Raw genomic sequence first — 25,993 nt, 5'->3', positions numbered from 1 at the left:
TTTAAATACAATATTTTTTTTTATTGAGGGTTGAGGCTTCGACAACAAGAGCCATATAATAGTTCCACAGGGCCTGTGGAACTGTCAGGGAGGGAACTGTTGGTTTTGATACTCGTGGATGTTTTTGGCAAAATGTTGAATGGGCACCCGTAGGTTTCTGCCATGCCTGCAGGGTCGGGGCGGCGTGGCGGCCTTACTTTCCAGACAGCATAAACTGCCCGGAAAGCGATGCCGCCCATGACCGGGATTCGAATCGACGATGGTGAGCGTCGCAACCGACGCCTTAATCCGCCCGGCCACTACACCCCCGACAATATTATTATGTACGATGAACAATTTTAAAACTCAAAATTAAATTGACGATTGTAACCAATCATAAACCAAGTTAATTTTTTTATCAATTTTGTGATTAATGCGAGATTTTTGTGTCTTGAGAGATACATCAATTTTAATAATTATTAAATTATTTTTTTTTAGTTTTGCTGAACTAGTGTCATGAAACGAAACTATTAAAAATCGTCACTGTGTATTTTAGTAATATTAATTTTAGAATCTAAGTGGAACAGGTTTATATATTACATTGCAACAATGTGCTTTTCCATATTTCTTTTTACAAATACATACATAATGTGTCTATCACTCTTACATCTTGTTTTGAAACAGAATATTAGCTAACCTCATTGAGGGTGGTTTCTGGTAACGAACTTGATATACTTAAATGTGAAGTGGATTCATCGTGAAACAGTAATGCTTGTAAAAGTATAGGAAATTCTTAAAAAAAAGTCAAGAAAACTTATAAAAACAGCGGGAAATGGGAATATTACGCAACGTTATGTACAGTTTTTGATAAAATCGATTTAGTTTTTTTTCAATGTTGTTCAAAAAGGAATAAGTAGATAATTATTCGATTGCCGAAGAGACTTGATATTTTTACCAAATAATTATATCAGAATTTTATAAGCCGTAGAATATTTTTTTAAATATTTCAAGCTATTTATTGGTATTTAAAATGTTGGGTTCTTTTAATTTTTTCAGATTTGCACTATTGAGTTAATAACATTTTTGTTTTTCTGTATTAATACAATTTAAAACAAAATACATAACTTTAAACTTTGATCAAAAATATTTAAAATAGTAAATACACAGTTTATTACAAAGTTCAAATTCAAAATAAATTAAAAACATTTATTACATTTTTTCTAAACATAGTGAAACATTCAACATATTTAGACTAACTTTAAGTTTTTTTGGTACGATTTAAATTTCTAACCATGCCATTCTATCACTGTATAATGCCTTTGGCTAACATAATAAATGTTATAAATTACTAACCTCATACATAGATTCATCTATGCATTCATTTCTCTTCACTCAAAATAATTTTCATGTATAAAATTATATAAATAAAGCTTAATAAATTATAGTATTTACAATATACGTAAAAAAGCTCCCTCATTCATGTGTAACAATTTCATAACAATAACGGAATTTCATACTTAAATTAATTAGATCAAAAAAGAACTCCACACACATAGCTCAATTTATCAAAAAGAACTCTTCATTGAAAAATATAGAAAAATTAAAACATAACAGCCTGCCCAGACCATAATTATACCCTTTCCCCTCACCAGATGGTAAACTTTCATTAGAAACTTATGAAATTAAATAAAACTAATTATTATTTTCATATTTAGGTATATATTATAATTTATAATGTACCTATACTTACTATTAAAATTAACTTATTTTTAAAATGCACGGGAAAAAATAAAAACAAAAATTAATACATCTTAATTACAGTTACAGCACACCTAAGCTTATACAGCAGGCATATAGAAAATATGAGTTCTTTAATTTTTTCATTAAATATTTTTGGAACTTACAAATCTTACAATTTTACAACTATTTAGTTTTTTTTTTTTTTTGCAATATTTCTTTGATCAAATGTTTCGTGACATAACCCTCTCTTTAAAAATATAATATATAATAATATTCTAAATATATTATTCCGTATGTATCAATATGTACTAAAATGAAAACACGATGATAACATTTGTCCATGAAAACTTAATAAATACATCTTTATAAAACGCTTCAATTCGAAAGTTGAGAAAAACATATGTGAAGCCATAGAAAAATCATTAAAACCAATTATCTTTTATTTAAAAAAATATGTTTGTACATTATGTATATTACAATAAGATCTAAAAGGCAGATGATGTTTCCTAGGAATAGCGTAGTGAAAGCACATGCAAGATATTATATCGAAACAGTACTCTTTATAAATATTTATAATATTTTTGTATCAAAAACTAACAATTGTTAATTGCTTAAAAATGTAAAACATGATCATTTTTAAACATAAAACGTAATATAGATTATATATTAATTTAAATAACAAAATCAAAATAAATTGCCATTAGCAGCTCATCACATTAGAATTCTATACTTTTTTTCATGTTACATTAATAATAATTTCATCCTATAAATAAATTGTAAACATAAGTGATTTATTTTGATTTTGCGAGGTAGTAGAACAATTATAGTATAAAACGAAATGTGAACCTTCTATCGATTTTTTGGTTAAACCTGGTAAAAGCTTCCTTCTCTCAGATACATGGAATATATCTGCTTGGTCTGTAGATTCAAAATAGTGTGCGATATTTTGCTATGTAGGTACAATGAGTCGATAAAGTGTGTGGATTTTTCTATCGAACTTTTGAAGTCGAAATCATAAGTGTGATGCGGTTTTAAATGTGAAAATTAGATGGGTATTATAGTTTCATAAGTTATAGATGCTATAGCTCATGTGAGCAAAAACTAAAATTCGGACAATATTGTAGGTATAATAGGTACATAATAAATATATTATAAATAATAATATACATACGCGTAAAAACTACACGCACCTCGGGAATAATAGTAATCCAATTTTAATACACGTGTATTGTATAATTCCGACAGTGGCGTGGTGAAATGGGTTTAATGACGACCAGGCGTTATGGTGGAATTTTTTTGGGTGGATGGATGGATGGGTGGGTATGCAGTTGGATACCAAACATTATAGTAAGCAATAATATAACACAAACATTAGGACATTTCCACACGCGCATGTGATCTGCACGAATGAATTTAGTAACACACCCGTTGCTATACCTACTAAAAATTAAATAGCCATATAGGTAATCGCTGTCTGCAGGCAATAACAATATTATTATTATAAAAAAATGGTAATTTGTTAGGTATTTATAATATTTCGGGGTTTAGAACGTACCGCCTACTTTACTTATGACATTATAATATACCGTTGATTATAAATAATCGGAATTATTTCGATAATGATGATAATATTGTAATAATTAATGTAATAAGAATATTATTATTATTATAGTTGTTATTATCGAAGCATTGTTTTCCGTGTCAGCGCCATGTGCCACGTGCTTATATTTATTTATGTACCTACAATAACTATAATATTATCCTACACCGCGTAGTAGGCATACGTACTATATAGTGTACTACCTATAATGCATATTTAACTAATATCCAAAATGTATTTCAACTCACGTAAGACTTGACCCGTTGGCCGCAAAATTAAAAATTCTCAACGCCCCAAACGTATGTGGGAGTTGGTGCGTACAATAACGGGGCTAATTTTTTTAGTGTTTTTCGTTTGAATAGGGTCCTATTATTGTCTGTCAATTGTCAAATATCGAATGAGATTGAAACTTTCGGTCGTCAGCCGGATGACAGTCTCGTTGTCCTACGCGGCGCAACTGAGAGAGAGAAAGAGAGACATGCACACACACACACACACACAATTAGAGAGAAATAGACTGCGACAGAGTGAGACAGTCGCGTGTGTGTGTGAAAAATAAAACATAAACGACCGTCATAGGTAAGTCCCTAACAAACCGTAAACACTAGCCATTGTGACATACGGGAGTGTGCATACGATTTCGTCTGTTTTCATCATCGATATTGTAAAAATACTCGCATATAATAATAATATATTAATATTGTATATTATAATGTTTATCCGGATTTTCGGTTCCTATTGTTTCAGAGCTTTCTCCCGGTTGAGGAAAAAAGTAAAAATAAATAAATTACGACGGCCAAGCGCTACTTGTGTCAATCATTAAGTCGAAAACGGCTTCCACACACAGAATAATCACAATATTATGTGCCACTAGATAATAAGTGTAACCTATTAAGTAGAATAATATATTCTTATTATTGCACTCGAACTACTTAACATATTTCGATGAGAAATAAAAATCCGCAGATTAATGACGCGTTCTATATTGATCCATCGTACTACATATTTTGCAACACACTTAGAATTTCTATATTATAATTTACTTGTAATAGCACATAACGTGCAGAAACATTTTAATAATAATAAACAACAAAAAATAATAATATACTTCATATGACCTGGCGTGGCACGATGGTTGGCCTTAGTCACAAACGTGTTCTGAGGTCAAGCATCAGTGGGTGTCACTAGTTACTGGATGGGTGACCACCCGAGTTTTAATAACAAATTCTTGCCACAGTTCAAAATCTACTAGACAACCTTCAGGACTAATAACCATGGACTCTGAAACCTTAATTCAATAAAAAAAAAATATATATATATATAAATGTACTTTTTTCTGAATTGTCAAAAATATTACTTTTCAAACACTAAAATTATATACGTATAATATATAAACAGTAAACAGACATATATCAAGAAGTAAAAAAAATGTATGCAATTTTTATGTTTTTAAGTCATTTTTATATACGAATGAATATTAATGAATATAAAAATTTACTAAAATTATTTCTAAAAGAATAAAATAAAATATCAGTTATTTTCTCTCGTCGTACAATTTTTGTCATTTATGATCTTTTTATCGGTACAATTTTTAGGGTAAAATAAGAAGACAAATGATAAAATCATACGAATAATTAATAAAAATAAAAATGCATATAATGACAAAACAATTTTTTTTCTGTGTTAAAAATAATTTTAAGAGCACTTTTTTTAAAAATAATTCCGATATGAGTGCAATTAATCGTATTTTTTTTTGTTTTTTAGAGCATTCAAACCGTTTCCTAGTTATAATATAAATGTTATTAGTTTATATTCTGTAAGTAAATTTTGGTTGGATATTTACACTAATTACATTTTAGAATCCTACAATACTATAAGTAACTAAATACAAGCAAGTGTGACGTATGGAAAAAATGTGGAAAGTAAAACTATGCTATTTAAAAAAATGAAAATCTTTTAATTATTGATCGTCTGATAATATTTTAATACCTAAAGAAAATAATTGCATGTCCAACGACATGATGGGTGTTCATTGTATCTACAGAAATTATACTCGCGAATACTTGATTGTTACATTGCCTATTTTAGTATCAAATGCGAATCTATAGAATAGTGTAATATTATAGTCTCCTCATGGGCAATTTTTGAATGGAATAATAGTAAAATATAATTTCAAGTCATTAATGAATTGTTAGTATGCATAATGGTGAAAAATGAAAACATCATTATTCATTAATAATAAAAATTAAAAGCGAAATCGAGGACACCTGAGGATATGTCTATTATACGAGTATTTGATAAAGATGTGCAGCGCAACCTGAAATATAACAGAATTTTTAATAACACTAAACTTAAGATTTTTCCATATCGATTGTCTTGGTTTATTATGCGTTAAAATTTAAACTGTTGGTACCGATACATTAAAATCACTGATAACAACCATAGATGTTTAGCAGTATATGTAAAGATAAAATATTATAATACATATTCAAAAAATGTGTGTATTTACTGAAAAACAATTTAATATACTATAATATTATGTATCTTTATATTAAAAGCCATCGTTTAAACTTATAGAAAATTATAGTTATTAATTAAAAAATTAAAATTAACTGTTTAGTTTAATATTCTATGCTAAAGCATCTACGAATGCAAAACGTAATTTATTTATTTTTAAATTAAAATTATTTTAAATATACCTACATAAAAAAAGGATGATACAATCTTTAATAAAATTACTATCAAAATAATATAAATTTTAATCGTATTACTAAATTTACAAATTATATTTGTATAGTTCCTACACTACATAGTTATTAATATAAAAGTATAAGTTAATAAAGCAGTAATGCAGTCGTATAACATACATGTATAGTATTAAAATTTATAAATCTGCAGATATAATTTTGATTTTAATTAAATAAAAATATTTACTAATAGTTAAGTTTGTTTTATTTAAAATATTACTAAATACAACTCGTCACTCAACTAACAGCTGTATTTAACGCCTCTATCATCATAGATTATAAAAACAATATAATCAATAATCATTATTCACTTACAGACATCAATTATTATTGGAAACAAGTTGATATGCTCGTAGCATTCCAATATTATATCATATTTTAAATATCATATTTACGTATCAAAAAAACAGCAAAATATCTGTTTACGTAAAAAATCGTTATTTTCAAAAAAAGTATGGAATTTCTGTCAAGAGCAGATGAAAAAAAGCCGAGAAAAACAGGTAAAATAGGAGCTCACGCTTAAAAACATAGGTATAATATTATATCTACCTATACTAGATATATACAACAAACTGCTACGGTATTTTTCGAGCGGGAGCCCTTTCGTTCGTCTGCACGCGAAGAGAGGGAGGTGCCATTATACCGAATATATTATGCGTCACGTGGATGTACATATTATAGGTTCGGTAGCGGAAGAGGTGGAGGTGGATTGACTACCGCAATAGGATATCATGTGCAGACCAAACGAAACTCATCAAGACCATCATATGTATATATATATACATATTATTATATATTACCTATCGACTGCGTGCGTATATGCACTGCAGACACACCACGGGGGAACCCGGTGACCTACTGCTATATAGCTGCAGCAGTTTCCGCGTCCCCTTTATCGCGCACACACGCACACAAAATATATAATATAAGTATGTGTATATGAATTTTTTTTCGTATTCTCTTTCTATTCCTTTCTTTCCATTTCTCCGCCCGTTCGATCGAATTCGCTTTGCCCACACACGGTCGCGCGCGCGCTCTCCGACTCGTTCAGTCAGTGTCCATTCCGCAACCGGTACAACTGCGCCGCCGACACATCGCGATATTTGCCAATTGAAAAGTCGAAGACGCTCTACAATAAACAGTGTTGCGCGTACCGTTCGCGTAAACTCCTGGAATAATATATTATTATTCTGCCGCGTATTCCAACCGGTCGACTCGATAATCACACGTCGTAAGTATACAATAATTATGTATTTTTTTTCACATTTTTTAAAATTTTTTTCATCATTAGATATAATAATATAAAGTACTATAATATTCTATGACTTTGATATCCGTCGTTCGCTCTGCAACCATTGCAATAAGTGTCGTTGTCTAAAAAGTTAAATATTCTTATATTGTACTATAGTTTTAACACGATTATAATATGTCTATGTGTGTGTCAACACATTGATTTCGCATGTGACTGTTCACCCTCGTTCGTGTATCGTCATTGTTTTATGAATTAGTCGTCAGTTACTATTACTTTACGATAAATAGCATACGAAAAACTACTGTAAGTCATATAGGTACATTTGTTATTAATTAGAATTTTAGGTGGCCTGCGACGTTGAATTTATCGTGACGATTATACCCAAATACAGAAAAAATCGTGAGTCCACGTTTCACTAGGGTTATTTCGGTGCCTACTTTGAGTTTCTTGTTAAATTGTTAAAGATTACCTATTTTTTTTTTACATATTTATTTTTATTTTCGTCTTACTTGTTTGTTTTATTTTTTTGTCAATATAGTATATTTTATCATCATCACTATGCGTATAATTAAAATATTTACGTCAAATCTGCAACAGATATGAATGCAGAGGTTCTGAATAGAATTAAATAATAGTATAAATTGTATTATAAGACTCGTGTTCTATTAAGACCTAACACTATAACAGTATCGATTAAATTGATTAAGTTACATCGTGGATACGGATTTTAAGAACGTGTTTTGTTTTTTTTTTTAAGTAGATATTAAGTCAATACGTTAACGTATTACAATTAAATATTGCGATGCAACAATGAGATGACAAAATAAGAAAATTACGCGTCATGATCCGCATCAAAGATTATCATATCCCATACATAATACAACTGGTGTTTAAACAGTAACTGATGCGTATAAAATAGTTTGAAAGTGTAATTTATATGCAGTTTAATAATGTAAAGAATTAAATGCAATTTGTTGCATGAAATGTACACTAGAAAAAATATTTAATGTGATAATATAAATTTATTTAAAATCTAAAAGTATAGTTTTTTCCCAGTACTATATTTAATTTAATTCGATGTCAATTTTCTTAAGATAATTTGTATTTTCAATAAACATTCATCAGCCGAATTATATGGTTGTATAATTTGATTAAAATTTTGTAGACTAAAATCTAAAAAATTGTATTAAATATGTTTAAGAAAAATTAATAGTTTCCCATATCGTACTCTCATCTGAGTTCTTAAAATTAAAATAAAGACTATTATTAAAAGCAGAAATAATAGGCAAACAAATGTTTTCAAATCATTTTTGTAAGACTAATCTTTGTAAACTGTGTTATAAAGCTAACGTTTTATCGTTATTTTTTAATGTCAATATATAATACAATAGCTATTAACTAAATTTGTCTAAAACAATACCTATTTGTTAAAGTTATATTTTTCATGGCAACCTAATTAATTTTGACATTTATTTGCGTTAGATTTAACCTAGCCAACATTTTTTCAGAATAATTTGTGTTTTGGAGGAACTTAAACAATACTTATCCTTGTACAATCATACGATTTACATTGTATACACTGTTACAGAATTAGAGGTCATTAACACATTTATTATTACGATATAAAGTTATAAAATGTGTGTAGTTCCCACAGAAATAACATTATTATTAAGATTACGGTAATTAAAATTATGTTTAGTTAAAATTTAAAACTGTATAGTAGATAGCCAACTATTAAAAATAGAAATTGCAAAAGAAAAATCATTGGTACTAATCCAAATTACGGCATTCAATAGGTTATTGTTTTTTAATTAAAATTCTAGTGGTGAAATCATTAAACTTAACTATAGTTTATAAAATAAATTCATAAATTAATAGGTGCTCAGATTTATGTATAAAATATAAATATATTAATAATTGATGAATTTATAATAATTTTATTACATTAAAAAAAAAATTAAAATATAATAACTGAAATGCCATGACGAGACGTCTCGTTTAGTGATTCCCGTTATGACACATGACGACAAAATATATAATGCGAAAAGAAAATGAAACGGATCTTCGATCTTTTATACCAATTTTTTTTTTTTTGCTAAATTCGATATGACAATTGCATTTTTTTTAAATAGTTTCTTGGAAACAACTATACAGTGTTTTAAAACATAAAAATTCAGAAAATTTGACCAGCAATTATTTAATAGGTTTTTCAGATCTTAAAATAATTATAATAATAATAAAATAATATCAAAAAGCTTGAATGATTTTGCAGATAATTGTCGGATATATACAAAACAGGCAGGTATAAAATATGAAATCGATCGCAATTATAATAATTCTTTATAATAATTATGACCTCATACGGGGACTTTCTTGTATGGTATATAATAAACATTAATATACAATCATTATTAAGCATAATATTCTTATAGTATTGTCTGATAAATGAGAAATCGCAAATTTTGTATAACGTCATCAAGATGATAACTGCAATGTCCAATTAAACGCGAATACAATGAGTTCAACACATGAGTTTACAACATATTTTATTAATTTTAAACTAGTGTAGATACCTCATATTACAATACAACTGGTGCCTATGTGTATGTTATTAGCTGGCTACTGATGAATAAAATATTTATAATACGATTTGTAAGACTATCATCGGCGTGTACGCAAAGTCTGCTGCATGCCTATATGCATTTTTGCCCACGACCGCAGTATTGTGAAAAATAAGTTGTCAAAAATACCTTTTTAATAAATTAGTATATGGAAATGACACACATATACATGTGTGCGGCTGAAAACTGAAACCATAGCGAAACTTGTTAGACTTGCATTGTTTTTGAGGGCTAGTCAATGTACAATATATTATAGGTATATTAATATTCATCGACACGTCGAGACCGTTATAACGCACGTCCGCTCTCAGTATTCCAATCAGGGATCACTTCAATGGCGATATATCTAAAATAATAATAATATTCACTCAGACCGTGTGTTCATCATCAAGATTTGTTTGAAACAAATTCAAGTTCATTGTCCCCAATATATGCGCGTATTTTGTGTGAGGTTTGGTGTAAAAATGATGGAAAACAAACGACCTTGCCGTATTATAGCGCGTGATGGCGATGACTGCAGTCTGGCATATCCTAGATACGCAGTGCGTCTATATAATTATTATTATTGACAAAATATAAAAATGTATTTTTGAATTATTTCCCGAGACAATCCATATTATAAAATCGGTATATACGCTGCAAATTTTAAATATTTTGAATTATTTTTATGTTATACACTCGAGTCGTGACCGGAGTCGTGTATAAAAAGTGGTATTATATTATTGTAGCTTATTACTATTCATGCGCATTTGCGGAAAAAGAATAATGCACAAGATGTACAGATTCTTGTGGCAATTTTTAGTATAGATATTGTATATTATGGCTATAAAACAACAAACGAATAATTGATAAAACCAAAAAATCATTAGCATGGTCGAACCCCATATTACAACCCATATACAACCTAGGCTGACCATGTATGTAAAATCGTCAGTGAAAATAAAATTATACTTACTATAAATATATTAATTATATTATGATTACAATTATTATTATACTATTTATATTGTTAAACTATGTACCGGTTGATCCATTTAACGTAATAGACACTTGAAAATATACTTTTAATACTTTTGTAAAAAATTGTTTTCATTATATGAGATTGTTAAAAACCAACATTTTTCTAAAAATATATATCTATTTTTATTATTATTTTAGCTATTGTTTTCGTTAATTTGTTGAGTGACAGCATGCTTTTTTAATTCCTTTTTACCAGGCAGAATATTATTTTGAGTACTTTGATGCATAAAAATTACATTTTTTTCGAGTAGTAAATGAATTATAAGTATTTAAGTAAAGACAAGCAGAGTGAAGTGTTGGTCCACTACTCCTCTGCTCATCATAAGTTAAAATGATAAAAAATGTATGCCTAACTAACCACTATATTGTCCGAAGTTTGATTTTTATAGATCAAAATATTCCGAATTATATATATATATATATATATATATATATATATATGTATATAAACTAAAAATGTATAATATCATCAAAAAGGGAATAAAACTTAAAAAATACAACCTGACTTCATATAAATATATCAAGAAATATTTTCGAAAACAATAATAAATGTCTTGCTTCAAATAGATCACCCTGTACCGTTCAGTATACCTTTATAACTTAGGTACCTACAACCTACCCGATGTGTACTATTATTTCTAAGCTAAATTGCGGCGCTTATATACTATTGCGTACCTGAGTACCTCATGTAAGATATATATTATAATATTGTATAGTTATAAACTATAAGTTATAGTTATAACTATACGAGTACTTTGTCGTATATCTACTATATTATTATTACTTACGTCTATTGCCTATTGGTGTTCTTATACAACTTAAGCGGCTGTATTATAATAAAATTTCTCGATCCATTTCTTATCATCGTATCTCTATAGACGTTTTCGTGGCCAACCCTCCGGTCGCAAAGCATTTTAAGCTCACTGCAGCAGTCGCCAGGAGGAAACCGACGTAAATTTCTACGCGATAAACGCGATGAATATTTTTTTATTTAATACACTGTGCAAGATAAACACACCGCGGCCACATACGGCGTGCGCAACCAGTGATGTTAAAGACCTGTCGTGATCGACCCCGCAGCCATAATGGTGTTTACGTCCCATTGTTTTGCTATATTGAAGCCGTATGTTGTTATTACTATTGTTATAACTCTATAAAATTCAATTCGCTTCGGTCGACGCCAAAACTTGGGTAGCATAAATCGTTTAGCAAAAAGTCCATCTTAAATCACTGTCCACTGAAACGGTGGATATGATATTGATATTTGATAATATACGTATTATGTGAATGTGCGCACAGGACTGTAAGCTGATGACATCTCCGATATTGTTGCGACAGCGTAGTGCCTATTATACGGCTATACGTCTTAATAATATTATCGCGATCGCATTAAGTGTACTAAAAAGTAAGAGCGATCGAAATCACTATACGTATAGGTAGGTACACCGATTACATATTATTTATAGACGACAGTAGACGTCATTACACATTACACTGATTTTAGCTAATTATATAATATTATATTATTTTTCAATTCTTTTACGGTATACGATTTTTTTCCTTATACGTGATAATATAGAAACAGACATTAATGGTATTTTATCATTTCAATTAAGTGTTTTACTACAGCAAAATATAAATTGTTTTACTATTTACTAATATTATTTGACCCAATTTACCCCCTCCCCTTGTACTTTGTTTAGTGAGAATTATATTTACGTTGTTTTTTATACGCTGTAGAGTTTTGATTATTGTACCTCCTATACACTCAATCACGTTGGTACAGATCATTTTGATCATAGTTTTATTAACCGTGGTTGATTTATTTGGTATATTATAATTCATTATTAGATGATCTTTTTTACGAATTTAATAAAATTCATTAAGATACTATTGAGAATTAAAATTAAGTAGATACAATAATAAATAAATAAATAAAAGTATAATACCTATCAGCAGTCTTGAGCTTATTACACTTTGGCAACCCGTATTTTTTTGTATCAGTATTATCATTGATTAAAAATCATTTGTGCTTATTGGCCTACAATTCCGGAGTTGAAAACGTCAGTGTGTCATGGCGTGTTAAGAATTCATGTTGACAATTAATTTTGATTTTAACTATTTAACTATCGGACTATCCTTTTATACAGTGACAACTGAAATCTTATAATAAAAGGACAGTCTAACATAACATACCTACAAATTATTATAACGATGTTATTTGGTTTAGTTTTGATTTTAGATTCTGAACGAAGTGATGAACGTATTGATTTTACAATGATGTGTGTTTTTTTTTCGTTTTTGTGTCTGTGTACAGCATAACTAGTCGAAATAATGCTTCAATTTCAAACTTTGGAGGTGGTTTCCGATGTAAAAGTGAATATCCTTGGTGCATTATAAAGGTCAAAATTTAACATTTTCCAACAGTTTTTTAAAAAGTCGTGAAAAACAAAAAAAAGATAACAGAAAAACAGGAATTTTTACGCAAAACCAGTTTTCGACCAAATCGATTTTTTTATATGTTTGCTAATCAAAAACTAATCACTGTAAATACTTGAAATTTTCACCAAATGTTTATGTTAGTGTTATCTATATACAGTTTAAGTTTCAAAATGTTTTGACTTTCTTGAGATATTTATGGACCATTGAAATTTTCGATTTTTATGAGAATTTTTTTGAAGTGTAGGTAAAAAAATTTTAGATGACCAAAATAACATGAAAATTTAATACAGGGTTCCTTATGAGTTGTTCTTATTGTAGCTAAAAAAAATTAAAAATCAGTAGTCACAATTTTTTTTTATAAGCGTTAATAGTTCAAATTTTCACGAAATCTGTCGAAAACGCGAAAATTTACAAGTAATTTTGAAGTTGAAAAATCATAAAATTTTTTGTGTTTATAACTAAGGATTAAAATATAACACTAAGTTTTCCATAAGTTTTACTTCAAGTAGCTATAGAGAAAACTCGAAGCATCATTATAGGAAAAATTTTAAGTGCGTTTGAATTTTAAATTTTTACGAAATAGCGTAACGATAACGATTTATCCTGAAACGATTTTAAATATTTGTGATTATTCAAAAAGTATAAGTCGTAGATACTTGAAAATTTTACCAGTTATTTAGATTGGCATTTTCTTTACATGATTTAATTTTCAAAATATTTTGACTTTTTTCGAGATATTTATAAACAACTGAAATTTTCAATTTTTCTGAAATATTTTTTTGAAGTGTCGATAAAATTTGTTTGGCCCAATCAAAATACTTGAAAATTTAATACAAAGTTTCTCATAAGTTATTCTTATAGTAATTAAAACATTATAAGAATATATAGACACAACTTTTTTTTATTAGCATTTGAAGTTCAAATATTGACAAAATGTTGAAAAATCATAAAAATGTTTGTGTTCATAACTAAGGATTAAAAATACAACACTAAGTTTTCCATAAGTTTTTCTTCAAGTAGCTATAGAGAAAACTCAAAGCGTCATTATAGGAAAAATGTTTTGAGTGTTTAAGTTTTAAATTTTTATGAAATCAGGTATCTATGATAATATAAGGTATTATGAATTATGATAAACATGCAATGTTTTTGGAAAAATTGATTAACCATGCCTTATGCAAAATGTGTCCTAATTGAAAAATAAAATATTTGTTTCAAAATAGAATATATGACAATATTTAAATATAATATATCCTAGACTGCCAAATCATCTCCGTTCAGAATCGTTTTTCGTATACAATGATATCTATCATTGCATTCAAATCTAACCTACCCTAGTCAGAGGTCCACCCCACCACCTAATGTACAGCAGAGCGACATCCACTTACCCGCTTTTTTTATTTCTCAATTAATGGATGGTTCTATATAAACCGACTAGAATTTCATATTATAATCGCAAATCACTGTTGTATAGGTTACCAACGAAAAATACAACGCCTATGTGGTTCGGCACTTGGTGAACAAAACAACTAATTTGAGGTTAACCTAACCTGACTTCAATATTTTTAAGACGTTTACACGACATAAATTCTAATAATAAACAATATTCGCAGAAGAAAATTAATTAAATAGTAAATTATCTATTAGGTATTCAAAACATTACATCTATAATAATATAGTATATATGTACCTATAATAGTGCGTGCTTTAGATATTTTCTTAAATCAAGATGGTTATCAAAATAATTATAATAATTATCGCAAGACACGTAGCCCATACTGAAGGTAAAAAACAAACAACTTTAAGGAGGTCTTCGGTTATTCTGTTTCGATATCGGACACCTGTTATACAGTGAATATAATGTACTTATATGAATAATAATTAATCGTACGAATTTGCGTGGAATTTAACTATACGCGAACATTATTATAATAATTCCGTGAAACAATAATAACACGTTAGTTTTGAGTGTGCGTATGTCTGTGTGTGTGTAGTACAACTGTGTATAACAATAATTATTAGGTTCCCAACGAACACGTTTCGCTACTGGATTATAATAACGTAAAGGCGTAAGTATAGGTATATTAATATTATTTTACGCGGCTATCCACATCATAAATTATCTTGAAAATTGGTTTCTTTAATTTAAAGAAAATTAGAACCCGAAATTCACTCTGTATGTCGTCGTCAACACGTGGTGTTCAAAATTCTAAGATACGATTATGCTTCAGCCTGCAGGGTACCCACACGGATAATTTAATGCAAATAATTAACTTGAGTTGAGTTAAGTGCACACAAAATCGCTGAGTTAGGATTTAATAGTCAAAAAATAATATATATTGAACTCTCTAAGTTTAAATTTAATAGGTATGTATTTACGTCGTAGATAATCATAGGATTTAAGAGTATTCTGTGTCCATATCTATAGTATTAAAATTTATAATACTCATACAGTTATGCCTATTATTTTATCAAGAAATGGAACAGAATTATTACCTATTATCTATACTTACAATTATTTTAGTATTAGATTATATCTATTTAAAAACCGTGTACAGTAATATTAATGTATAACACCATTAAAACCAAAAATTTCAAAAAAATTTTATTTTAAATTTGTAGTTTTTTTTTTAAATCAACTGAAAAAAGTTATTTAAAAGTTAATTCAACAGTAAATTAAACTAGTTAAAGTCTTAATTCGACTAGGAAATGAATTAAAAGGTTAAGAATAAATACACTTTTACTAACTTAACTCAAACTTCTTAACTACAATAGTGAATGCCCACCATTGGTTACACCTCTTTTAGGCTCTAAGCATGAATCCCGTTCATCACGTTAAAACTGGCTACACGTGGCTAAAACACAACCCATTAGGTTTTATAGGTTTCTATCTACTTGTATCATAACATTATTATATAATGTATATTAAAAAAAAAGAACTGGTGTTGGCTTAACATTATATTATACACTCAAAGTCATTGAATAAAAAAAAAAAAACGTCATAAATAAAATATGGGTGTAAAGATATTAATCCCACAAAAATGTTTAACAAACTCGCAGGCATCGGCTCGGGTGCACGGCACACTTTCATTTTTGGACGCTATATAGTATGTCAGTACCAGTCTCACCGTAAAGTAATAATCCCCTCATCGCGGCACACGTTATATTTTAGAATTTTTGATGATAATTGTATTATAATATTGATCTTGCAGTGACACTAGGAAATTTTCATTCAGGTATTGAGTTGGTCTATATTATAATTTGCATTTTATATAATTGCACAGAATCTATTGACTCGTTAAAATATATATTTTTATATATAGGTATAGGTATATTCGGTATATTTGCCCAATATATAATCAATTTTCTGAAACGAGTTATTATGTATTTACTAAAGTTAGGGGGAAAAAATACTGTGCAACTCGTGTCTAATGTTAAAATAATAATTCTAAACGCGAAAAATATAACATTAAAAAAAAAAAGTGTTTGAATGGTTAAAACTTGTTGTAGGTACCTCTATATTATTATTTGTATAGGGTTATCTGTTAACTTGTCTCTTCTTTCCAAAACATATTATATTCATATCGATTTACTACTTTAAGTGCATAATATGATTATTGTTGGTGCGGTTGTACTGATTGCTGATATAATAATATCGTGTTGTTTTCAGATTGTTCGATTTTTCCGTCAGCATACCACACCAACGGCTGTTTATTGAGTACGGGTAACTGTCCAACAACGATGAGAGCTGCAAAAAAATCTAAATCGTATTGTAACAGATAACTACCATCAATACAACAGGTAAGGAGTAAATGGATTTGATTTATTTTTTTGCTTTACCGGTCGTTAGAATTTTCGAATTATTTGATTTATTTTTTATTGCTGCTTAACGGTTGTCGCCGGTTTTTAACGAAACACGTTTAATCAATTGGGTGTATCCAGAAATATCGCGGTTCCCGGTAACCATAATAATATTTACGACGTACACTCGTGCAAAAATAATTATTTTTTATACGTGATATTAAATAACAATTATTATTATTGCTGCGGCGGCGGCGGACCGCGGACCGCGGACATTATATTGTGTTATCTCGGACGTCATTTCGTTGTCCAATACGTATATTATATTAATGCTATCCGAAATTAATGTGCTCTTTTATTCGGGATTATTATTGATGCGAAAAACATACCGGCAGCCGTTTTGAAGGGCGTCATAAAAGATGAGATAGATACTCCGATTAGAGACGTTTCAACACTGAAAGTTATTCACGGGTAATTTATAAATGCACTACGTGCCACTGGTGCGCCATATTATTTAATTATTACGGAGATCGTGAAGTTTTATAACGCCCAAAAAACTTCAACTGCACAAATGATCTATAAACTAATTAGTAATCATTATTATCGCATCAATAAATATAGCTAAACCTACTAACATTAATAAATTAAATAGATTTTACCACACATTGGCAGTATCAATTTGATTTCAACTAAGTATTAAAAATAATATTTTATTTTTTTATTTTTATCCTTCGATCGAGGTTCATCTTTCAATAATTTATTTAACCTAACCTATATTTTCCCGATAACTATTATTTCGACGCTTTTACGCAGTGCGTGTGCTTACAGTGTACATATATATGCTAGAAGAAAAGCGAAATAGTTTTTGCGTATGCGGAATTGATATCACGAATAGATCCACCGCCAACTATACGTCGTGTATGTTACATGCAACGGATTAATGTGAAGAAAGTAAATCTCTATACCTATGTGCTCCATTTTTTTTTTTTTTTTACTTCCGCTAATTAGACAAATCATGCCACTGCAACAGGCCGGGGAGACATCGGTATGATAGTTTATACTCGAGTGGCCGATTTCATATATTATACAAAATAAATTAAATATAAAATAGCAATGTCCAGAGATGCGTCGTATGTCAGCGATCAGGTCTTGGTCGGCTGGTCGTGAAAAGTAGGGTTCTTCCGTCACCACCGCCACCGTGGACTATGAACTCCTTCCCACACGCATTCCTCCGCCGCCGTGTCCCAAAGTGGTACGATAAGAGCAGTATTTGACAAGTTAATAACCACGCCGACGCTACGATTGTATGTCTACTATCACACGGACTATACGACTAGAAATCGATATCGGAAGCGATGGAAAGAAAAAAGCGTCCGATGAGGCAATAATATTATAGGTATATTATATCAAACGCATATTATTACCTATAAGATATGTCTACGTCAAGTTGCGGTCGCCCAAAATGTGTGTTTCTCCGTCGATATGCTCACATTAATTAACGATTCTTCCGGTGGTACCTTACTGTGGCTCGCCATAATGATGTTTTATACCAACCGATTATATTAACATTATGCCCGCGATACGACCTGTTGTATAACTTAAGCGAGTTAGCACTCGGTCGAGACTTGACCCCATGCCGGAACCGGTTCTATAATATGGTATACGTAATTTGGTATTTACATTTTACACACGGCCGCGGTAATAAATTCAAACGGACAATTTTTGAAACAATTCGTTTTCCCAGTGATCGGTGTAACACACTGTAGTCGCTTTTGGGCATTTACTGTTCTCGAATAAATTATAATGTTTCACTCCCACGTAAACCCCTTTTAAGACATAACCGGCTGAAATAATTAATATTATAAAATATAATAATTGTGCATGTGTCTATAATAAAATATAATGGTTTTTTTTTTAACCACACAACTACTAGGGTATATTTAATTTGGCTTAGAAACAGTATTGAGGAAAAATTAATGTACGCACAAAATTAAAACGAATTTTAATTCAAACAGTTATTGGTAATTGTTTTTATATTGCATATTCACTACACGTTTCGGGTACAACAGTCAACAATCATACTGTATATAAATATGATACATACATACCTGTTGAATATAGCGCCAAACGTTCAATATGTTTACTGGTAGGTATATAGTTAATAATGAAATGGTTATCATTGATTTCTAAACATATTCATAATCTAGGTTAAAATATGAATAGTTCATACAGATTTGCAAATGTAATTTTCTTTCAGTGAAATTTGAAATGCTTTTTAGTCAATACATGTATGTAGTAAAATTAAATAATTTGATATTTAAATTTAAATTTAAAGAAAACTATTTAAAATTAAAATATTATAATGCACGTTATTCCTACATAATCAATATAATAATATGGTTTTTATTTTTATTATTTATATTAATTTGGTAAAAGTAATAATATTATAGATCTTACACGACTTATACAGAAGAATTTAATTTAATAATTCATAATAACATCGACGAATTAAAAACAAAATTATGTTACATAAAAATATAATTACGGCGTTTGTTTTATAATACTTATCAATAAAAGTTTTCTGTAAAAGTGTTTCATTATTTTTACAGTCTTTAGCATATGAAAACTCTTTAAACAAAACACGAAATCATAAATTGATAATCCGTTTAAAGTGTAAAATCAGACTTTTTAATATTGTACCACCATTATTATGATTTAATTTTAATAACTACTTTTTTTTTAGAAAAACATCTTTTGTACAATATGCGTTGGTTTTTTAAGAATCCTTGTGTGGTCGGTGTAACTTATTTCCCAACTAATTCCAATTACAACAGTCTTAAAAGAAAAATAAAGGTATATGCTTTGTCTTTTTTTAATAATTAACTAACAATTGTTAATTAAATGTATACAGTGTATAATAATAGTATATTACTTTTGTATGGTAACATAATATTGATTGTAAAAAAAAATATAAACATTTGTTCTGGTATTTCAAATTATTACGTTAAAGTGTAGTATATTCTCTATGTTTATTTTTAATTAAAATGTACACGCCAAATTTTTTAGAAAGTTACATTTTAAAAACCATACTACTTATATTCGTGGAAAATAAAACTTATGAAATTATATGAAATAGATGTATATAAACGTAAATATTGACACATTTCGACGTCCCCTACTGGCTAATTAAGACTATATTATGAAGCTAACCAGAATAAATAATAATAGTTATAATGAAATACCAACGGCTGATTTCTATTTTTTTTTTTTTTAAACAGTAAACGATGGAAAAGTAAAAACTCGAGTGATTTATTTAAATGATATACAATCGGCGAAATAACTATTTACACTTTTGTTTAAATATAGTTTTGACTTTAGACGCTATGAGCGATATTTCATTAGATCAAATATACAACACCATATCAACTTAAATAATAAAACATACTATACAATTGGAGAAATTATTTTTTACACTTTTGTTTAAATATAGTTGAAACTCAGAATGCTATGAGCAATATTTCGTTAGATCAATACAAAACCATATAATATCTCGGCGTGATATTTCTTTACACCGTTGAACTGGATATAAGGACATCTCCGGGCACATTCAAAAAAAACTTCAATTACGATCACTGTAAAAGTTGTTCTATACATCAGATTAGACAAATGATGAATGTGATTTCTGCAAAACCCTCTGGGTCATAAAATATATTTTTCTTTTCGTTCTAAAACTTGCAAGTTGCAAGTATAATACAGTTCCTGAGATGTTATCGGTTTTTATTTCAGAGAAACTTTCAAACAAAAATTAAGTGTTTGCAAAACTTGATGGGATTCATGAAAATTAATAAAACATAAATAATAATTAAATATATAATTTACTATTATATAGATACCTCTAACTAATTTGTCAACAATTATAAGTATTTATGTTATGGATTTTATGGGCCCCTGCAGTAGATTATTTTAGATTTGTGAACTTATTCTTTGTATTATATTATGTATAGTTTTTTTGCGATACAAATTTTAAACCATAAAAATAGAAATTTAAATTTAAATTTTGATTAGTATTTCTTCTTGGCGTTGCAGTAGTACCTAAGTAATAATACCTATATTATATAATTACTTTAAAAGCGTTTATATTAATAATATACAAAGTAGTATAAACACATTTTTTTGAACAGATATATTATAATTTATAGGTAAATTAATGATTTAAATTCAGTTATCTTAACTAATGAATAAACCGGACAATATTTATTAAAAATCTAATCATATTTATATTTATTAATCAATATTTCCGAAAAAATGTAAAACACATACTATAGTATTAAATATTATAGGTACGGGGAATAATTTATTTTCAAATGAGGCTAACTTTTTGAAAAGCAAGTTCCTATATTGAATAAAACTTGTTTGAATAGATCCCATCAAAATTCAAATTAGAAAATATCTGTGTCTTTACAAACACGCAAACGACAAAAAACCATGCTAGGTTACAAAACCAGATTTCAAACAAATATATTATGCCTAAATGTATGCCTATGTATTTTCTTAATTTTTTTTTTTTTTGAAAACTAATCCTAAAAACCACTCTACAATAACTGGTAGTATTCAATAACTTGAGAAAATAAATGATGCAGTCTAAAACATTTTAATGTGAGTTTTTTATTTTGTTTTCGAAAATGGTTTTAAGCTCTGTTGTATCAAAAGTAATTATAACTTAAAATTTAAGGTTTTTTTTCTAATCAATTAAAAATGTAATAAATACCTGGTATACATACATACATACTTACATACATACATACATATATATATATATATTTTTTTTTTTTGTATTATGGACCGTAATAATAAACGTTGTCCAATGACAAGTCCCGCCGTGATATGCCATTCAGGTTTTCTCACGAAATTGAATAGTTTATTTAATTGCAGTTTAATTTGTTTAAATCTCCTCCAAATATGATTTTTTAAAGCAAGTCGAGATATTTAATTCATGTGATGAAATGATTGTAATTTGTATACCTCGTGCATCCCAGATAGTATATTTTACGATTATGCAGTTTCTCAAGTAATGCGATTGGCTATTATTATTTTTATTATTTTATGATAGTTGTTCCAGTTCTGTGTATTTATTATTGTACGCTCGATATTAAAACGTCTTACTTAATTTTTTTATCACCTCATAACGTGTAAACGATACAACTGTAGATATCATTTCTCGCCGAAATCTTCGTCGATGTATATTATGTAATAATATCAATCATGGAAGCTGTCCACTGCATATACGTATATACACAGTACGCATGAATCGTAAATCGTTGTAAGCCGCATATAATATAGTTACTGTGTCTATAATATAATGATTTAATATCGTTATATATATTTTTGACTATCAAATTTTTATTTTTATTAAGGTATAGTTAGAGATTTATACTTATAAATTAAACACTTGACATAATATATTTTACATAACATTCAATTTCACGTATATTATACTCGCAGATCATATTATAAATAAATTCGTTTATTATTATGTTTGTTAAAATTAACACAACACGTGAATAGATTATTTACAATAGTTTGACGGTTACAATTTTCTAGATAAATCAAGCTCAAAATAACCTACCGAAGTCTTATAAATTATTATGTGCGAATACCTACGATTACCTATATTCACTTTACGCTATATTAAACAAAAATATACTAATTATCTCTACGGGGGCGCCGACCCCCCCTAAATCGGGCCCCCGGGACGACTGCCACGTGACTACCACACACAACAATAATACGCATGAAACTCGTTACAGGTGTTAAGATTTCAGATACAAATATACAATACTTACTTTAACTTAATTATTGCAGAAGTGTATTTTGCTTTTAATCATATATATATTATCATTTGAAATTATTACATAAAATTATATTATATTATATTATACTTACTTCTACACATTTAGAAAATGCATTTGAGCCGTGTTTCACATTAGGTACATATATTATATTAGGTAGGTATTTGTTATATCTCGATGAAAAATTGCTATGTATGTTAAGTTTTCAAACTGTTTTTTTTTCACAAAACTTTGTGCAAACGGCTTGCTTTTATTAATTCTGATCTTATTGGATATACTGACATAGAAATATATATTATTAATTAAGTGTTTTGAAATACAATTATTATTATTTTCTTTAATAATTTAGCTGCTATAGAGCTATAGTACCTATGTACCTGGTAAGAAATGGCGTAGAAGTTTATGAGCATCGAGCATGTACATAACCAACATTTCATTTTACGAGTGAACATATTATACCAATTATTGCTGGAGATTTCCGTTCTCGAAAACCACGATATTCCCATTAACGCGTTTTCTATATAATATATAAGAATGTATTGAGTTCAAACTTACAAAGATATTATAATGATAGTTAAAGTCAACCACTTATAAGAATTATAATAATATATGGACAGTTTAAAATATAAATGTTCTTTCGATTGGTCATTCTCGATCATCGATCACCTGTGCATATTTCCGAGCATCACCTATACTTGACCACACGCGGGACAGTAATTTTTTTCATTTTATTTACAGTTTTCAGGCGAAACTTCAATATAAATTCTGTGCATATAATACTATGAAGGATATAATATTCCGTTTGATTCAAAACATTAGACCGCAACTCGCGTTGACATTTAAAAAATAATACTACACGAAACCGACGAGGGATATTATATTTACTCGTTTTAGGCGTCGATAAAAAATATAAAAAAAATAATAGAATATATAATATACAAGCAACATAACTACACCCGCCGTGAATATATTATGACCGGTGTGATTACTGTGCATTATTTATTCGAACCCGTTCGACTTCAAAACGGTTTTCGCGTTCTACGAAATAATAATATCGCAACAGCACGATATTATACCAATAAAATTTTTAAATATTACGTCACCCACGGTGGAAAATTAACCCGGTGAAACAAATCATGTGGCGTGTACTACTTTACACCGCGATGACGACGACGGTCGGCAATCCCGTATTTGTGACTTGGACATTTTATTTTTTTATTCCGATATTATGATACCGTGCAAGTCCGGTTCACGTATTTTTTTTTTTTTCAAAGGTACACAACGTAGATTGTGCACACTGCACCGTTGCGTTACGAGGATTACGCGCATTTCCTAGTACACAGTTCACGTCAACTGTTGCAGTTGACCAGCGAAATTTAGTGGATAATAAACGAATAAAAAACATACTGCAGCCACAATGTGTGTATATAGCTCATTTTCGCTGACCACCGCGCAGTCGTCGACAGTGCAACACGCGGATATAATATAATAATAAAATAATATACCAAGTACATTGTACATTATAGCAGACAGTGTGTAATGGGTTTGTGTAAAAGTGGTAATGCAGACGAAAAACCGGTCCGGTAATCGTGTCATAAGGGCAACGTGTCACGGCGGCCGATGGTACATATAATTTCGTGTTATAATAAAATAATAATATCATTTGATGAATCGGTTGGCGCGCGCGCGTACGCCGTCGTACGAAATTCCGGTCCACGACATCCGGATATATCACTCGGACGGATTTGGCACTGTCTACTGTCCCCATCTCCGTAGCAGAAGCGCCGCAATCGTCATTAAGGGTACATACCGACCGTAGGTACGTGCACTGAAGTTAGATGCGCTTCGCCATGTGTGAGTGTGTCTGATATTTGCGTGTGATTGTGTGTGGTATGTTTGTGTAATAGTGTATGTGTATTAGCTAGCTAGTGTGAGTGTGTGTGTATACGCGTATAACAACCGACGAAGAAACCACAAAGGACGTAATTGCATAAGTATGTATTATATGTATGTGTGAAGTAGGTACGTATGCCGAGGAAAACAAATTAATTTCGAAAAATAAATAAAATTGTCCATGTATGCACGCGCCATGTACAAGTTATACGAGCGGGTGTAACAGTTATCTACAATCAAATATGCCGTAGGCATAGGTTACCTGCCGAATGATTATTTTGTATATTGCAGAGTTTCGGCGACATGAAAAACATATTTATTTTTTTCATCTCGGCACGGATAATTGAATATTATATATTATTTTGTCGACAGTAAGGTAAAAATAATAATATAGTAACCTAACCTCTGGTTATGATAATTGTCTTTGACTCGCACGTCAATTGGAACAAGAATAATAAATAGTAACCGGACCTAAGGTAATAGTAATTGTCTTAAATTTACACAGTCGAATGAGGAACGTGAAATGGATAGGTGTTTAAAACTAATCATTAATTTTCCATTTTAAAACGACGTATTGTAACTAGGGTAGGTACCTTTTTGGAGAGAATGAAATTATAATATTAATCATAAATTTAGATATTATTTTGTATCACGTTATTTTTACTTAATAATAATATGTAGCATGTAGGTATGAGTTACTTATATCTTTTTATTCTTAGTAAATTTCTTTGTACCTATATATATGTATTAACAAATTATTGTGATTCATTTTTCTTTATTAAATTACAATAGGTAGCACTAGGAAAAAAATAATAAATTAATGCGTTTGTGTTAGCGTTTATAGAAAAATCGCACTACACTTACAAACTTGTCAAACGATTAAAAATTCATAAATCTCAATTCAGTACCTACTCCGACAATAAATTAGAATGAGTCCACTATTGATTTTAAGACAATATTATTTGCATTTTTTATTTTTCACAAACATTTTAATAATTAAACTTCCTAGCTAGCTCCTGTAGCTATATTCTGGTGGTTAAAATATTTGCAGG

At 29.2% G+C, this 25,993-nt stretch overlaps 1 protein-coding gene across 2 annotated transcripts in view; it reads left to right on the top strand.

Annotated features, from left to right (window-relative positions):
* Positions 1 to 6,977: 6,977 nt before the first annotated feature.
* The window catches only part of LOC107166781 (uncharacterized), a 52,621-nt gene continuing 33,605 nt past the window's right edge, over positions 6,978 to 25,993 (top strand). Inside the window, exons 1-2 of one of the 2 annotated variants that reach the window (XM_015515573.2) lie at positions 6,978 to 7,297; positions 17,069 to 17,199. The gene's annotated coding sequence lies outside the window, so the exon portion shown is untranslated. Of the gene's footprint in view, positions 7,298 to 16,502; positions 16,635 to 17,068; positions 17,200 to 25,993 lie in introns of those variants that run through there. The other variant, XM_015515574.2, reaches the window with a different exon arrangement.

The sequence above is a fragment of the Diuraphis noxia genome, unplaced genomic scaffold, assembly GCF_037042655.1.
Source record: "Diuraphis noxia isolate RWA-SAM2 unplaced genomic scaffold, SU_Dnox_SAM2 contig0002, whole genome shotgun sequence".
In the NCBI taxonomy this organism is placed as follows: domain Eukaryota; kingdom Metazoa; phylum Arthropoda; class Insecta; order Hemiptera; family Aphididae; genus Diuraphis; species Diuraphis noxia.
Note: the sequence above shows the minus strand (reverse complement) of the source record. Positions and strands in the feature narration are given on the sequence as shown.